At 51.7% G+C, this 13,817-nt stretch overlaps 1 protein-coding gene and 1 long non-coding RNA gene across 7 annotated transcripts in view; one reads left to right on the top strand and one right to left on the bottom strand.

Annotated features, from left to right (window-relative positions):
• B3GALT5 (beta-1,3-galactosyltransferase 5) overlaps positions 1-1,614 on the bottom strand; it is a 38,448-nt gene extending 36,834 nt beyond the window's left edge. For all 3 annotated transcript variants that reach the window (XM_038581524.1, XM_038581521.1, XM_038581525.1), the window contains exon 1: positions 1,522-1,614. The gene's annotated coding sequence lies outside the window, so the exon portion shown is untranslated. The remainder of the gene's footprint in view (positions 1-1,521) is intronic.
• LOC111093482 lies at positions 1,600-13,579 on the top strand. Of its 4 annotated transcripts, none has more exons than XR_005382408.1 (5): positions 1,600-1,729; positions 2,420-2,917; positions 3,314-3,504; positions 10,522-10,641; positions 13,279-13,579. It is a non-coding gene; the product is annotated as an uncharacterized LOC111093482 (long non-coding RNA). The 4 variants fall into 4 exon arrangements; XR_005382409.1 differs by lacking the exon at positions 13,279-13,579 and adding an exon at positions 12,015-12,064 and having other exon boundaries at positions 2,441-2,917; XR_005382407.1 differs by lacking the exon at positions 13,279-13,579 and adding an exon at positions 12,015-12,064.
• The last annotated feature ends 238 nt before the right edge of the window (positions 13,580-13,817 follow it).

The raw sequence follows: 13,817 nt of genomic DNA, 5'->3' as shown, positions 1-13,817 counted from the left end.
ACCTGAAAGATATGATCCAGCAATCCTAGTATATAATCCAAAGGAAACAAAAACATTATCTCAGAGCCCGTGTAGTCCCTTGTTCACGGCGGCAATAGTCACAATATCCAAGGTACAGAAACAACCTAAGTGTCTGCAGACAGATAAACAAATACAGAAAACAACTGACTGCTACTGAATCTTTAAAAAAAAAGAAGAAGAAGAAGAAGAAGAAGGAACTCCTGCCAATTGTAACTACATGAATCAATTTGGAGGGCAACATGCTAAGTGAATAAAAAGAGCCAAAGACGATAATGCACGATATCATTTATATGCAAAATTTCACAAAAAAAAAAAAAAAAGTGGAACTCACAGAGTAGGAAAGTGGTTGCCAGGGGCTAGGGGATGGAGGCAACAGGGAGAGGTTCTGAGGATGTATGTATAATACCATGAGCATAATTGATAGCACTGTGTCATGCAGTTAAATGTGCTGGGATCCAATTTAAATGCTCTCAACAAAACAAAACAAAACCCAGCAAGGTAAATTAAAAAAACAAAAACAAAAACAAAACAAAAAAAAAAAAAAAAACACTGTTAGACCAAGTTTGATGAAATCTGGTCTGTAACCATCTTCTTTTCCTTCATTTAAAAAGGAACAGGACAAGCCCAGAGAACCCGCGCTCCTCCTCCGTGCAGGGCGGCAAAAGCGCCCCAGCGGCCCGGAGCCACATGACCTGGCCCCGCGCCCCCGCCTGCCCCGCAGGGCCCGCTCCCCCCGCACACGCTGGGTCCTCATCTGGAGCCCCCTCGCTTGCCCACTTCTCGGACCCCGCGTGACCCCGCACCTGTCGGTCCCCCACCTCCCGGACCCCCGCGTGGCCCCGCGTCCTCACCTGTCGGTCCCCCATCTCCCACCTCTGGGACCCCCGCGTGCCCCCGCGCCCTCACCTGTCGGTCCCCCATCTCCCACCTCCCGGACCCCCCGCGTGCCCCCGCGTCCTCACCTGTCGGTCCCCCATCTCTGGGACCCCCGCGTGCCCCCGCGTCCTCACCTGTCGGTCCCCCATCTCCCATCTCTGGGACCCCCGCGTGCCCCCGCGCCCTCACCTGTCGGTCCCCCATCTCCCACCTCCCGGACCCCCCGCGTGCCCCCGCGTCCTCACCTGTCGGTCCCCCATCTCTGGGACCCCCGCGTGCCCCCGCGTCCTCACCTGTCGGTCCCCCATCTCCCATCTCTGGGACCCCCGCGTGCCCCCGCGCCCTCACCTGTCGGTCCCCCATCTCCCACCTCCGGGACCCCCGCGTGCCCCCGCGTCCTCACCTGTCGGTCCCCCATCTCCCACCTCCGGGACCCCCGCGTGCCCCCGCACCCGCACCTGTCGGTCCCCCATCTCCGGGACCCCCGCGTCCTCACCTGTCGGTCCCCCATCTCCCACCTCCCGGACCCCCGCGTGCCCCCGCGCCCTCACCTGTCGGTCCCCCACCTCCCACCTCCGGGACCCCCGCGCCCGGTCCCCCCGCGGCCGCCCCTCCCGAGCTCACCGTGCGCCCCGCGCTGCCCGCGCTCCCCGCGCCCCCCCGGCCCGGCGGGCTGCAGCCGCAGTGAGCTCACAGCCGCATCGCGGCGACACGGGGAGGCGCGCGGCCGGTCGTCGCCGGCGCCGGGTCCAGGCCGAGGGCGGCTGCCCCTCCGCTCGGCATTGAGGAGGCGGGAGGAGGGGCGCGGCGAGGCGCACGGGAAATCTGATAGGTGAGGCGGCGGGCGGCGGGCGGGGGGCGGGGGGCGGGGCGCGGAGGCGGGGGGCGGGGGGCGCCCGGATCCCCTCCCCCTGCAGCCGGGCGCGGGTCTCGGCGAGCGGAGCTGTCTGCGGGGGGTCCGCCTCGACAGCCCCGGGGGAAGAGCATCCTTCGCGAGGCACCAGACATTCCAGATGGTGGAATTTGCTCCTATCCCCTTAGGCCCCTGCCTTGAGTTTACCCTCCTGGCCTCCCAGGGGACGGTCCCAAAGTTAACTTCGAGAACACTCTGTGCAGGGAAGGCAGTGCTGGCCCTGTGCTTCTCAAACCCCAAAATGCCTCTAGAAAGAATACCTTCCCCCCTTTCAGAAGAGAGAGGCTATTTCCGTCTCCAGTAGTTTGATTAGCAGCAATGAGCCAAGGTCAGCTAAGGGAACGGGGAGTTTGGGGGGCTGTTTAATCCTTAGGACGCCAAATGAAGTAGGTACTGCTCGCATTCCCATTTCACGGATAAGGCCCAGAGAAACTAAGGACTGGGGAAAGGTGAGCGGATGACAGGAGAGATAGATGTGGTGCTGGCGTTGAGACCCCCGTGTTCCCTGGCAGGAAAAATAAAAAAAAAATATATATATATATTTATGTACAGAAATATACATGTATTTTTTAAGAGTCAGGGACATACCATTTTTAAAAATATTTACAGCATTCTTTTTATTGAAACAAGAGCAATGAAAGTCCCTGAAAAATGGATGACACTCTGGTCCGTGAAGCCCAGAGTTTGTTTGGCCCAGGACATTCGAGAAGTGTTGGAAACTGGCATGCCGTGTGGTGCAGCGGGCCACAGGGATGACGGGACTCTAGCAAAGAGGCTCAGACAGCCTACCTCTAACACCGGATCCAGAATCATCTTCACACGGAAAGGAGGTAACGTGCAGGTCAGGGAGACATAGCACGCGTCACCTCATTCAGCGGTTGTCAGCCCCAGCTGCACAGTGACATCCCAGCCCCTGCCCAGACCAAAGAAATCCGACTTCTTTTCCTTTAATCTCATGTCTGCAATAGATTCAGGGCAATGCCACATCGCCAACCCCCACCCCCAGCGTGACCCTCCTTGCACAAAGATAAAGCAAGCTGACATTGGGGAGAGGGGTGAAGGAGACCCCAGAAATATTCAGTGAGGTGGAGTGCCAGAGCTTCAAAGGTCAGTATCCTTTTGGAATTTCTGAGACAAAAGGCCCCCCAGGAAGGAGCCAGGAGCGGCTGAGCTGTGGGTTGGAGGGAGGGCCCCCTGTGAAGAGGCTGATGAGTAAGAACATAGTAGCAGTGTAGCACCAGCACCAGCCTGGGTGACTAAACTCCCCCGCGCTTCTGCGCTGCTCCCGGCTTTTGTACAGCAGTTTCCTGGGGTAACCAAATGGACCGGGTGCACCCAGAGCTGAGCGCTGCTCACCAGCGCAACCCGGCAGGGTGCACCTCGGGAGCCCTTAGGGGCCCTGGGCACCAGCCCAGAGAGAGAACGAGGTGAAACCTGTCTTCACACATACCCCTGCCCCTTCCCTGAATCCCTTCCCCATCTCCCCCCCTCTCCTGTCACCAGGCCTCTGCGTGGCAGCTGTCAGTAAGAGCCACAGACACCTTAGCTCAGCAGGCTCATCGGACTCCCTTCTGGCTTCCTGGGGGCCTGTGACACAGGGCAGGTGTTTTTGAATCCGGATGAAGGGAGCAAGGGAGATGCGCCACCCAGAGAAAGAAGCCAGGGGAGGACGGCGGATGGGGACACTGTTCCAGGTGAGACCAGAATGGTGAAAAGAACGCACCTTCCAGGCAGAGGGAGGGCCCTGAGACAGGAATACGCCTGCCCAGGGCTCCGTATTACTGTGTGGAAGTGGGCTAATAGCACAGGGCAGACCGGGTAGGTCAGTGCACACAAATCGTATCGCCTTGGACGCACCTGTCAGGGACCCAGAAGCACCATCTCATGGGCCGGAGCTCACAGGTGAGGCTCCGACACTGGCCTTTGCTAAGCTACGAGACCTTAGCAAAGGCCTTGCTCTGTCCCCTTCGCCCTGGGGTGGGCCTCACCTGTGAACCATGCAGAGGGCTCCCCTGGAGGCACGATTTAGATTTAGCTGCTCCCCACACCCACCCACACCCTCCCCAGAGTGGGGTGGGGGTGGGGGAACCTGTGACTGCCAGCCCAACGTCCAGTCATCCAGCTTGCTGAGACCCACATCAGGGATTCACACCCTCAGCATAGACATTGGGGGTCAGCCGGTTCTTTCTTTTCTTTTTAAGATTTTATTTATTTATTCATGAGAGAGAGAGAGAGAGTGAGGCAGAGACACAGGCAGAGGGAGAGGCAGGCTCCACAAGGAGAGCCTGACGTGGGTCTCGATCCCAGGTCTCCAGGATGACACCCTGGGCTGAAGGCGGCGCTAAACCGCTGAGCCACCCGGGCTGCCCCTAGCAGCTTCGTTCTTGTGGGGACTGTTCTGTGTGTTGTAAAATGTTCAGCAGGATCCCTGGTCTCTACCCGCTAGATGCTAGGAGTGCACACACACACCTATGCATATGCACACGTGTGCACACACACACACAGAGTTGTCCTCACATGTCCTGAAGGGAGCAAAATTGCAAGCAGTTGAGAACAGCCACTCTCACAGGAACGCATGGGACCCGGTGCCCCACGAACAGCTTCAGAACACACATTTCTTAGCGGCGTCCCATGCAAAAGGGCCAATTCGCAGCCTGCACATTGCGCTACACAGTGCGGCCCCCAGCAGTCCCCCGCAGGAGTCCACTTCCCCCGGTCACTCCAGCCTGCTCATGCTCCTGCAACAGGCTGCGCGCGTCCCCCAGGCAGGATCTGTAGCCTCCTCTTCCTTCTGTCTGGAACGCCCCTCTCCCAGATGCTCATGGGACCCTCGCTGGCTTCCCCCCCCCCCTCCCCCCCACCCCCGGCTCTCTGCTCCACTGCCCTCTCTGAGCACTGAGGCACAGCCCCTCCCGCCCTCATCACTCCGCAGCCGTCACCCTCCCTGGTCCTGCTTCGCTCCCTGGCGTCGCAGAGTCTTGTCTCTCTGTGTGTGCCCTGTCTCCCGTCCCAGAATGGGACTTCACTGCCTCCCCAGCAGAGGGCCCAGCACAGAGAGGATGCTTGAGAACTTGTTGGATAAGTAAGTGGGGGGCTGGACAGACACGTGTGCAGTGGCTGTGGAGAACGGGAAGGCAGAGAGGTCCTATGTCCTCGGGTTGGGCCTCTGGAATTGTGAGAGCAGAGAAGGATCCTTCCCCTCTTGTGGGCCAGTCAGTGGTGACAGGTGGAGGGGGTGTTGGCCTACCTCTCACAGGCCAGTCAGTGGTGACAGGTGACAGGTGGAGGGGGTGTTGGCCTACCTCTCACTCATCTCAGAGAAGTTAGAGCCGCTGCCAGCACTTCTGATTAAAGAGCCGGGGTGGAACCAGCATGCATGCCTGCATGGTGGCTGAGACAGTCCCAAGGACCCTCATGCAAATTAACACACCCATCAGAGGTTCCTCGAGCCTGGCAAATGGCATTCCCAGGGAAGCCACTGTACTAATTAGAATTACATTTTTCAGGTCCAAAGGAGCTTAATGAAACATTAAACAAGTCTCCCGGAGCAGGGGAAAGGGCTGTAGGAACTGAGATCCAGGGCTCGGGAGGAAGTGGCTGCTGCTTGGAGTCTGGGGTCCCCGCTGGCTCTGTGGCTGCCCCAGCAGGGGACACCCAACCCACATGGCCTGCCAAAGCCAACCCACCTGGGCTGACCGCACTCCCCCCCAAGAGCCTGACTGTTCCCTCTCCACCAGGTGGGGGCTGCAGGGTGTAATCGTAATCCCCACCCCTCAGAGGGGGGCTAGGGGCTACTGGCCCACAAGGCTTGGCCCACAAGGCTGTGGCCTGTCACATCTTCAGGTTGGGACGCACATGGCCCCTCAATCACACCTTCCCAGCCAGTGAAGGGATCCACATTCAGAGTGCCGCTACAAAGGGCAGTTGACATTGGTAAAAAACAAGCAAACAAACAAAAACTTATCAGGTTAGGGGGTTAGGGAGGAAGGCTGAGTTCGCATGGCCCTGACCACCTCTGGAAAAATAGAGCCCTCCGGCCATCAGGCGACAGCCAAAGTGTAGTGAACAGTATACAAACCTGCTTCGGTAAGCTTTGTGTTACTTACTTTATGATAGGTATTTTATCTTATTTCAGGATTATTCCAGAATAATGCAATCTCATGGCACATTAAAAAACCCGAGGATTCTTAGAGAATGACCACTGATATTCAGCTGTTCATACTCCGTCCTCGGCACAATGCACCATTATCCACAGGGCCTTATGCTGCCCCTGCCTCCCCGGGGAGTGCTGGAGCCTAGACCCCTAACCGGATTCCGAAGTCTAACAACAGATGCTCATCTTGAATCTTTAAGGACGGAAGTTCCAGGCCAGGGAGGAGGTGGAGAGGTAAGAACACAAAAAGCCTGGTCGCCTGGTGGTGCCAACCTTCTCTCTGTAAGTGGCGCCATCGGTTGGTGGCGGTGACGACACGGTTGTCATAAGGGTTAAGTAAGATAGTGCAGCCACCGACTGGGCACCCAAGCTCTCGTTTTTAGAACACTCGATCCTAAAAAAAAAAAAAAAAATAGAACACTCAATTCTAAGATAGTTTTTGTTTGTTTATTTGTTTAATTCCATGTCCTGTCACCAGAGTGTGAAGCCACACCCTTACCTGAGCCTTGCCTTCGGAATATTTGCCAGCCCCCCAGGAAACTCGTTCTTTTAAAGAGAGAGAGAGACATGATATGATTTATGTTTTTATTTATTTTTATTTTTTTAAGATTTTATTTATTTGAGAGAGGCAGAGAGAGCACAAGCCAGGGGCAGGGGGCAGAGGGAGAGGGAGAAGCAGACTCCCTGCTCAGCAGGGAGCACCATGCAGGACTCGATCCCAGGACAAGGGGCTCCGTCCCAGGACCTCGAGATCATGACCCGAGCTGAAGGCAGATGCTTAACTGACTGGGCCATCCAGGCGCCCCAGGAAACCCATTCTTTAGAGGTAGCTATCACCCTTGTCAGAGAAGCTGTCTGTGGGCTGCTAAACGATTTTTTGACAGACTGTAGATCAACTTCGTGCTCAACGGATTTTCTATGATGGAGGAGATCTTCACGTACCCTGAGCTCAGCAGACAGCTCCCGGAGAAAACCCTTGGAAGAGAGAGGGTTGAGTCCCCATGGCCATTTTTGCAAAACAGGACATTCATCCCAAATCTAAACACTCTGGAGCACACTGATTGTCCCTTGAGGAGGGTGCAAAACAAAAAAGCACTGTCTTTCTCCTTCAGGCACAGCCAGTGGCAGAAGAAGACCAACTTTTCAGTAAGTGACCATGTTAGGAGTTAGACCTGGACAGGAGTGTTAGCGGAAGTCTAACAAAGTGTGGTGGGAGCAGTTGATGCTTCTAACCAGGGGTTGAACTTAGTCTGTTGTGTTCCATCTTTTTCTAACATTAGAAACTCTTTTTTTTTTCAAATGCAATGTGTGTGGCCCTCCAATGCCCGGGCGCAGAAGTGAGCTAGATCAGGGCTGCTCTGTTGGGTGATGGGGCCCCACCACCTAGGGACTCCCCCTTCCTTCCATCGCCCCAGGTATACCATGTTATGCCCAGGACTGTGCCCCATGATGCCTCCACATGTCTACACAGGAGGATGAGTGTGTCCTTCCAGTGCTAACACCATGGTTAATGGAACCACAGTAGCAAACAGAGGAAGCCAAGGCAGGTCAGGTACTGGCAGCTTCTAATGATTTGCTCCAGGCCCTTCTGCTTCTCTTCAGGGCTCCTACCTTCTAGGTAACTACCTCCCTTTTGCCCACCGGTGGCTGTGCCAGGGTGGGGCGAGGAAACGGAACACTAATCTCAGGGTGCTTTTGGTGGGCCTTCTTCCATAGAGTGGAAGCACACTAGAACCAAAAATCACTCTCCCCAGACACTCCAGCTCCCGGAGCACTCTTGATGCAAGCAGTCTCACTCAAGCTTCTAATAACCCCACCAGGCAAGCCCAGTGGGGACTTGCAGTGTGGGCTTCAAAGCCACTTACCAGCCCGGTCACCCCAGGGTCCCACATCCACGATGGAGGTGTCAGGAAGGCGCTTTGAATTGTGTCTGGCATGCAGTGGGCCCTCCATACGTGCCAGCTCTGATGGTTGGGTAAATGACCCAGGAGCACATCTCTAAAAATGGGGAGGAGGCAGATGTCCAGGACCCAAGCCTCAGATTCCACCCTTGGACACCCTCTCCCCCCCCCCCCCACCCCCCCGCCACCAGCCCTGCTATTCCAGGATCCTTTGTGCGGTTGCTCCAGTGCCCACAGAGGCACATTCGATCTCCAAAAATAAGAAGTGCCAGCAGTGCTTGGTGAATGAGCAAATAATACTGTGGTGTCAAGGCTCTGTTTTGCAGAATTCCTCATAATTAGTTTTACTGTGTAAAGCCTGGGAGGAAGAATTGATCATAGTCCATTTAGGGAAACTCACTTAGCCATCTCTTGTAGAAGTAGAATTATTGTGAGTTATTAGGAAAGCTGTATGCCAATCATTATTCTAAATGTTTTTTTTAATTTTTTTTTTTATTTATTTATGATAGTCACACAGAGAGAGAGAAGAGACAGAGACATAGGCAGAAGGAGAAGCAGGCTCCATGCACCAGGGAGCCCGACGTGGGATTCGATCCCGGGTCTCCAGGATCGCACCCTGGGCCAAAGGCAGGCGCCAAACCGCTGCGCCACCCAGGGATCCCTATTCTAGATGTTTGTCATGTGTTAGCTCATTTATTTCTCACGACAGCTTTGTGAGGTAGGTGCTAGTAGATCCCCACTTTACGATGAGAATATTGAACCACAGAGAGGCCAAATAATTGGCCCATGTGAAACAACCTCTTACCAACAAGAAATAACCTAAAATTATAATGTGTGTCCATTAGTTTCATTAGCCTATCCCCATTCCTCCCTCTGCTTTTTATCACAAATGTTATGGATTTAGAGTTAGGAGGAAAAATTAAGGAGGCAGTGCTTCTCACTCTAGTCTACATGAATGGCTGAGGTTAGCACAGACTTGTTTCGAGGGAAACCTATTAATCCATCATTAGCCCCTGGGTTGGAAGTTAGATGAGATACCTTTTAAAAAAGAGATAAGGAAACAATTATCCTGTTTTTGCCTGAGGCAAAACATCCAGGAATAGGGTAGAGAGCAATATAAATAAATAAATAAATAAATAAATAAATAAATAAATAAATAAATAAATAAACAAACAAACAAAAAAGGAAAAGAGAATTCCTACAAAAGTGGGTAAGATCCTCTCAAGATCCCAGAACAGTCCTGTCGTCCATCACCCGTGGTTCTAGAACTCGGTTCTTCCTTTCTCATGACTCAAGAACATGACTCTTAAGGTTCTCATGGTTTATGTCAGGGCAGCATTTACAAAAGTCTGCCTCCTGGACATTAAAAATGTATTTAAAAAACAAAAAAATAGGTTCCAGGGTGTCATTACCCTGGAAAGGTATGATAGGATAGGACACATAGGATAATTGTTTCCTTATCTCTTTTTAAAAGGTATCTCATCTAACTTCCAACCCAGGGGCTAAAATGATGGATTAATGGGTTTCCTTTGAAACAAGTCTGTGCTAACCTCTGCCATTCATGTAGACTAGAGTGAGAAGCACTGCCTCCTTAATTTTTCCCCCTAACTCTAAATCCATAACATTTGTGATAAAAATCAGAGGGAGGAATGGAGTAGCCTAATGAAAGTAATGGACATACATTAGAATTTTAGGTTATTTCTCACTGGTAAGAGGTTGTCTCACATGGGCCAACTAACTCTGGAAGACCCTGTCTATACAGTTCCTCTCCCCAGTTTTATTGAGATATAATTGTCACATAACTTTGATAGGTGCAAGGTGCCTGGGTGGCTCCATGGTTGAGCATCTGCCTTTGGCTCAGGCCATGATCCTGGGGTCCTGGGATCGAGTCCCATGTCAGGCTCCCTGCTCAGCAGAGAGCCTACCTCTTCCTCTCACTCTGCCCCACCCCCCAGCTTGTATGCGTTCTTGTTCTCTCTCCATCTCTCAAATAAAGTAATAAAATCTTTTTTAAAAAACCATTGTATAGGTGTAAGGTGTACAATGATCTGATACGCCCATATATTATGAAACCTGCTTACCACAATCAATTGAGTAAACATTCATCACCTCACATAATTACCGTTTTATTTGCTTGTGATGAGAACTTTTAGGATCTACTCTTTTAGCGACTTTCAATATACAAAACAGTGTTGGTAATTATGCTCCTCATGTGTATGTTATTACACAGTTTTTTTAGCCAGGACTTCTCAGAGCCTTTATCACGGATTGCAGATTTTCAAGAGGGACATAAGGAATGCAACCTTTTCCAAACTTAACCAAATAACACAACCCATTTTCCAAAGAGGCTGATGTTTCAACTTTGGTCCCCACGTTGGGTAAAAAACGGTCTGAACGGTCTAAAGCAAAATAAATCAATGGAAAATAAATAATGATGTGATGGCACCTGTTATTTCTGCTATGATCTGACCACGTGACAATGAAGTTCATGAACACGGAGAGGAAGCTTGTTGGGGAGGAGGGAACTGGAGTCTCTGACATTTGTGGGGCTGGACCAACTCTCCTCAAAGCCCACCAGGCAGAGATTAACTACTACACTTGGAAACAAAATTGAGTGCTTTAAAAGCCAAGTGTTTGTGTCATTTGTTTGTTTTCAGGGACTGCATCTCTCTCTCCCCAGAACCAGGAGTACATCCTTTTTGCAGCACTCCCCGACCTCTCTTGCCCTGATGCAGCCAGGGAAGGATGGCCTTCTCACATGCCTCCTCCGAGAAAAAGTGAGTAGAGGAAGCCCTAGATCTATGCATGTGGATGAGACCCAGCCCCTGGTCAATGGCCTGGCTCCTGTTTCTAGAATGCCCAGGCATGAGAATGCCAACACAAGCCAAAATTCCTTCCACGAACAGAGATGTGTAGACGGGCTTCCCCCTCCCGGCCACACTGCACCTCACCTGGCGGCATCTCCTGGGAGCCCAGGGGTGCTGGGGTTGCTTGGACCACGGCTCTGCCTCTCTCTAAATTTCCCTCACCTCTTTGTTCTCCAACAACTGCCAAGGCTCATGAGACCGGGAAGCAGGTGGGGTGAGGGGTGGGAAGCAGAGAAAGCAGACACATGCATCTGAGGTCTTTCCATCCGTGAGGGAAGGGACCGATGAGGCAGGCCATCATTGCTGAGCCAGTAGGCTTCCCCCCCACAGCCATCCGGACCCCCCCATGACCGTGTCTCTGGGTCTACAGTGTTACCCTCCAGCCTGACACCCAGGTCAAAAGTCTGAGCCCCCTTGTCTCTCCCTCACAAAACCCAATCCATTCTCCCTGAGCTCGCCCTGTGAGCCCCGCTCCTCCTCCTACCCCAATCCAGGCCCCACCATCTAGTGGTTTTAAAGTCACTCGGTGACCATCCTCTCCCCTGAGCTCCACTATTAGAAGAATGTGACCTCACCAAATCAGGCCCTTGCTTGAAAACTGTGGTTGCCGGACGCCTGGGTGGCTCAGTGTTTGAGCATCTGCCATCGGCTCAGGTCATGATCCTGGGGTCCCAGGATCGAGTCCCATGTTGGACTCCCCACAAGAGAGCGTCTCTGCCTCTATTGTCTCTCATGAATAAATAAATAAAATGTTTAAAAACAAAAAAAGAAAAGAGGGGATCTCTGGGTGGCTCAGCGGTTTAGTGCCTGCCTTTGGCCCAGGGCGCGATCCTGGAGTCCCAGGATCGAATCCCGCGTCAGTCTCCTGGCATGGAGCCTGCTTCTCCCTCTGCCTGTGTCTCTGCCTCTCTCTCTCTCTGTCTATCATGAATAAATAAATAAAATCTTTTAGAAAAGAAAAGAAAAAGAAAAAAAAGAAAAGAAAAGAAAAGAAAAGAAAAGAAAAGAAAAGAAAAGAAAAGAAAAGAAATTATGGTTGCTCCTGGACAGATGTGCCCCACACTGAAAGACCATTTATAACTTGGCCCCCACTCTTTACCCAGCCTCAATACCAGCCACGAGGTGCACGGCCCCTCTCACCAGCCATGCCCACGGTCTGTCATTTGTGACACAGCACTCTGGCATGATTCATCACCCTCCTGCCCACTCTTCCCTCCCCCGGGTCCCTAGAAGACTCTTACTTAGCCATCAAAACCCACGTCTAATGCACCTTCTCTCCCCAGCTCAAAGTCATTGGTTTTATGTCCCTGAACCTCGAGTATGGTGAGCGGGTAAGTGTCAAATCGTGCCCAAGTAGACACGGAGGAAATCCTGTCTGCCTTGCTGTGACCCCTCCCCCAGAAGCCCGCCCTTTGCATCACACAGATGCAGGAGGAGGAAAAGGCGGCAGCTCTTTTTACTCCTGGACACAGCCAGTGGTCAGCCATTCGGGCGAAAATATGGAAGAGCTGCATTGAAAACTAGAGCATTATTTGCAGAAGCAGCGGCATAGAAGGCCGTGTGCTGGGACACCAGACAGGTGCATTCCCATAAGAGGCCATGCCCAGCAGTGCCAAGGACAGCAGTGATGTCCCTGGAGAGTCAGGGGCAGCTGGACTGGGGACACGAGGAGGGGAGAGGATCCTGGGATGGGGGCCCAGGATGGACCCCCTTTGTCCCCTGTGTCTCCCTTTGTCATTTTGACTCTGGTCACACTCCATGATCGGGGGAGGGTGGGATTTTTTTTGTTGTTCATTCTTCCACTTACTTCAAGCCCTGGTCATAGTGAAAGGACTTCGGGAAATTCCGTGATCCCGTACACTATTAGTTCTTACTTATTTGCTCTAAAGCGATAGCATCATACAATTAATATTTTGACGATGCATCCTGGCGGGAGCTGCAAACAAACAAACTGAGGCCCCCTTACGTAATCCGAGCTCCGCTTCCAGAACTATAAACAGGACGTTTTCATGGAAATGAAAATTGTACATTTTCAATTTCAAATTGAAAATGTCCAATTTTCATTTCATCTTGATAGAATTATCGTCAGCCACAAACGGGCTCCCTCGTATGAGAAAGCGCAGTGTCATGCTGCTAGTGAATAAAATTCTGGAAGAAATTGAACCACTGGTGTTAAATCAACAAATTTGGAAACTGAAGAAACAGTTTTATGTGTTTAAATGAAGGGAGGGCAAAACTCTGCGGGAGCCACAGGCGTCTGTCACGGACAGAGGTTCAAGTAATTCACCCCGGGTCTCAACAGGCAGACGGTAGCTCGTATTTTCCACCTCAAAAGTTTTAATCTCAGAAAAGAGCTCATAAAAAAGACACATCGCTAATCTTATTTTATAGTGTTAGAAAATTGTTTAAGCATTCGGTGCCTAAGTGAAACCCTATAAATTTCACTACGCCTATATTTTTAGTGATCATGATAACTGTTTTAAATTGGTGAAATCGGTAAAAGAAATTGTTGCTTACTAATTCACACAGCCCAACTCTTCCCTGTAGGTTCTCCAGAACCAGCAAGGCCAGGACCCTGGTGTCCAGTCCATATAGGACCTGCCCCAAGAGCTCTTGAAAACACTGGAGACAAGATTGTTTTTTGTTTTTTGTTGTTGTTGTTGTTGTTGTTTGGGGGTTTTTTTTTATTGTTTTGTTTTTGTTTTTGTTTTTGACAAGAATGTTTTTAACTGGGCCTCCTCTGCCATCACCCGGAGCTCACACCTCAGGTTACCTGCCTCTGTTGGATTCAAATTGATCCAAATTAAAATCCCTGCTACAAATTCCTCCTGGCTTTGCCATCTCAGTCAGTCATTGCCCCAAACCTACGGGGCATTATGAATAAACATTGTAAAAATGGAAAGTGGTGGTTGCAAACTAGATTTCTTTATTCATTCCTTTGTTCAACACGGATCTATGGGGCGTTACTGTATGTCAGGCACAGTGCTAGACACTAAAATAGAAACAAATGGTGCATCCTGGTGCATCCTTCAGGAAGAAATGGTCCCAGCCCATGGAGGGTTCACAGTGTAACAAGGGAAAGAAGC

Source organism: Canis lupus, chromosome 31 (genome assembly GCF_011100685.1).
Source record: "Canis lupus familiaris isolate Mischka breed German Shepherd chromosome 31, alternate assembly UU_Cfam_GSD_1.0, whole genome shotgun sequence".
NCBI lineage: Eukaryota > Metazoa > Chordata > Mammalia > Carnivora > Canidae > Canis > Canis lupus.
This window is presented reverse-complemented; position numbering and strand designations above follow the sequence as displayed.